General features: G+C 43.7%; 1 protein-coding gene across 2 annotated transcripts in view; it reads left to right on the top strand.

The window, feature by feature from the left end:
• Positions 1-4,188, top strand: part of GPR27 (G protein-coupled receptor 27) — a 35,275-nt gene that overhangs the window by 4,367 nt on the left and 26,720 nt on the right. The window lies entirely within an intron of this gene.

Genomic DNA, 4,188 nt, shown 5'->3' with positions numbered 1-4,188 from the left:
GTTGGTCTCCATCCTTCTTTCAACCATTGGGTCCTAGCAGTTATAGTGAAAGTTCTGCTGGCTGGTTGGAATGGTGCGCTGATTAAGGTCAGCATTTTGCAGCTCAGGCATGTGGAAAGAGGCAAGCAGTTCCTTTCTCCAGCTCTACGTTCAGTTTTATAATTTCTGATGGAATAATCCATTTAGCTTTATTCATGGAGCTATCCCATTGCAGGTAGTTTAAGGATAATGGCTTTACATTGTGTACTCACAATAAATAATGCTACCTTGAGAGGGTTAAAGCCTGAAAATAATTCTAAACAAATATAAGACTCTCAAAATGCTGTGTGCACTGCATAACTTCTCCCCAAACACTCATCAATAAAACTGTTGCCTCATTTAATGCACTAATATCCATCAATTAAAAAGGTCACAAACTACCTATAAAAGAGAATACATGTTAGGAAAGAGGAAGCAAATAAAATAATAACTGCATCATGCAAATGGAAAATTTTAATTGCTTCCCAATTGAATTAAAACCTTGAGCACTAGTGGCATTATTTTAATATATACTTATCTACTCATCTTCAAATAGAAGGCAAAAGATGGTCATATTCAAATGTGGTCATGTGCAACCATCTCGATTTCTGCATCAAGCTGTGCTGTGTTGCCTATGAGATGCTTTGTTGCCTATGAGATGCTTTGTTCTTTGATAATGATAGTCGTCTGGCATGCAAAGCTATAATTTTTAGATTGTGTTATGTCAATAACTTACTTGGTTTCATATGCCAGAAAGGGCAAAAGGAATGCATGAGGACTTGACTGTTAAATGAAAAGAAAAAGGAGAAGCCCACTCCCAAGTGTTCTCTTTGGGGTTTTGTTTTGTTTTGTTTTGTTGTTTTGCCCTTCCCCAGTGATGTGGGGCGGAAAAATATCCATTTCAGAAGTTCATTTGTAACCGTGAATGGATGCCAATTGCAAACAGAATATTAGGCAAGCTTGACAGTTTCAAAGTTGTAATTAATGTTTTTCAGGTGATTATCCCTAGCAGGTATGTGTGAGAGATACATATATGTCACTGAAATACATATTCGTCTTTGTGAAATGGAAGTAATAAGTAGTGACAGCGAAACTGAAGGTGCCCAACAACCTCAGTGGAAGAGAGTTGAATTCTGTTGAAATAAATGTGTGGTACTCAACATGTCATGTACAGTTCTTTGGGTTGGTAAAATTAATTAGTGCATCCTTCCCCAACCTCGTGCCCACCATGCTGACTGAAGGTAGGGGTGAACGAAAGTCACTTACCTTTTCTCGCAGCTTTTTCGCGGTGGGGGGGAGCGCTTCGCTGCTCCCCCCGCGAAGTTCAGGCCGGGGGGGGGGAGGCTTCCCGCCTCGCCCGGCCGAAATTCAGGCCGGGGGGGGGAGGCTTCCCGCCTCGCCCGGCCGAAATTCAGGCCGGGGAGGAGGCTTCCCGCCTCGCCCGGCCGCGAACACGAAAGTAAAAAAAACAAAAAAAAAAGTCCCCTGATAGGCTACGTGACGATTCACGTAGCCTATCACGGCTAGATCTGGAAAGTCAGCCGTGATAGGCTACGTGAATCGTCACGTAGCCTATCACGGGTGACTTTAAAAAAAAAAAAAAAAGCGCGTACGCGAATGGCGGCCCCCATAGGGAGCCGCCATTCGCGTTCCTTATTTAGTTGCTGTAGTCTACGTCAATGTTTACGTAGACTACGGCGAAAATAAGGGCAACACAAATAGCGTTGCCCTTATTTTCGCCGTAGTCTATGTAAACATTGACGTAGACTACAGCGACCAAATAAGGAACGGGAATGGCGGCTCCCTATGGGGGCCGCCATTATCCGTACACACTTTTTTTTTTTAAAGTCACCCGTGATAGGCTACGTGACGATTCACGTAGCCTATCACGGCTGACTTTGCAAATCTTGCCATGATAGGCTACGTGAATCGTCACGTAGCCTATCAGGGGACTTTTTTTTTTTTCTTTCATTGCAATGGCGGGGGCGGCAGCCGGTCGAAAGACCGGCTGCCGCTCCCGCCCCGCTCGAACACCGGACGAACCGCCAGCCGGACCCGCCGCCGGGAGGGACATTCAGGGAAGGTAAGTCCCGTCCCGGGGGGGGGGGGGCGGGGGGGCGGAGGATTTCTCCCCGAAACTTGTTCGGGGGGCCGAACACGTTGGCGCTCGGCCCCCCGAAGTTTCGGGGAGAAATTCTCCGCCATCCCTAACTGAAGGATGCTGGAAATTGTAGTCCAACATATCTGGATGGCACCAGGTTGGGCAATGTTGAATTTGTATGTTGACAGTTCTCAGTATCTTTGTTTCTTTCTGACATTTAAATAATAAGGGAAGTATATGCTATTGTCTTTAAATTTTTACAAGTATTCCAATAAAAAAGTTTATACAATATAACATTTAAATCACATGGGGAGAGCAATGCTGTGGCCCCTAGCCAGGGTCTTCGGGGCCGTAGGATAGTTCAGATTCCTGGATCCAAGGTTGGAGACAGTGCTCTGAACGTGAACCCAGGAGTCCAAGTTTCTGTCCCCTCCCCCACGCAGCTGGCGTGGAGAGAAGGAAAGGAGGCGTGCTGGTGGGTAGGGAGGGGAGAGGATGGATTATGCCGTATCTCCATGCCTCCCCAGCTTCCTTCTCTCTCCCCAACACCTCAGTGCCCATCTAGCTAAATTGCGGAGCGGGGGAGCACAGAGGCAAAGATTACCTCTGTCTGCCGTGCCTCCCGCCCTGCTTTGGATGGCTGTACGCCTCTGAGTTCAGGTGCTTATGGCCATTCCCACAGGATTGCACCCTAAGGGTGCTTTAATTTTTCCCATCAAGTATTTCAGGTCACATACTTGTGGTGTATTGAGACAAAACATTAATATGGGCAACTTTTTAGCTTTGTTTATTTTACTTGTATTTAGTAAACATGCTAAATTAGATCACTCTGTAGCGATTTTCCAATGCAAAGTGAAAATGTACAGATGCAAACTGAACATTTTTTTATGCAAATGACCCTATGCAAATTAGTCTTAATTTGCATTGGAAAAGTTTTGGAAATTATTCTGGAAAACCCACATCATTGGCCTTTTCCTCTAATATATGGCTCTCTTTGTAGCACACTATTGTTTGGATTGTGTAGGTTGATGTGTACAGAGCTGATAAACGGGTTTTGGGTCGTGGTCCTTGTTGAGGGTTCTTTTAACTATGAGCTGTGATCTTCTCCAACTCTGATACGCTATTATTTGTAATTTATATCACACTTTTTGTGTGCAAAACCGGTCATAAGTACCCTATGAGAGCAAAAGGAATGGCATTCTGGGTCATGCAAGAACCAGGAACTTAGCTAAGTAGGGTGTTTTGCCAGCATTACAGTTGTTGAAGTGGACTGCCTGGCAAGAGAGCTTACCTGCAGGTGGGGGTCAGGACCACCCATCCCTTTTGTGTAGAGTGCATATATAACTTGATCCTCACCTGTGCAGAAGACACTAGCTGTTGAGGAAGAAGTTGTTTAGTTGATACAGTTTACCCAATACACAATTTTCAATGTTGTGGGGAGGGCAGGAACAGGGAATACTAATTACTGGTGGAGAAAGTTCACAGCTCATTGACTGTGCAAGCATTATGGTTGAAAGACACAATTTAATTATTTTACTTTATTTAGTGCATTTATATACCGTCTTTCTGTCAAGGCCTCCAAGATGGTTTATAGTCAGGCTGATTTTCATCAGGACATCATAGGCTTACTCATTTGTGGATATCAATGGCAGTCAAAAGCGAAGCCAAAACAAAAGGAGATCACGAATAGATTGATTTTTTTAAACCATGTTGCCCTAATTATGATGGTGATAAAAGATTTATAGACTTAAGAAAAATGAAACTCCTTCAGAATATGCATTATTTATGGGTATATAGTGTGTGTATGTGTGTCTGTTTATGTGCACGTGCATATGTGTGCGTAGACATGTTCCAGAGTTATTGTTTTTGCAAGGGCTTTCCCATCCAGGAAAGATCCCATATCAGCTGAGCTTTTCAGTCTAGGTTGTCATGGAAACAGAATGAGTTTTACTGATAATGGGCATTCATGGGGTGCTATATGTGCTTTGTAATAGGTTGTTTGTGTATTCTAATTGCAGGAGTTTATTAATAACAACATCTCTTACATAAACTTAGCACTGAGGTAATAT

The sequence above is a fragment of the Heloderma suspectum genome, chromosome 2 (assembly GCF_057233095.1).
Source record: "Heloderma suspectum isolate Gila_16-S chromosome 2, 16-S_ref, whole genome shotgun sequence".
Classification (NCBI taxonomy): domain Eukaryota; kingdom Metazoa; phylum Chordata; class Lepidosauria; order Squamata; family Helodermatidae; genus Heloderma; species Heloderma suspectum.
This window is presented reverse-complemented; position numbering and strand designations above follow the sequence as displayed.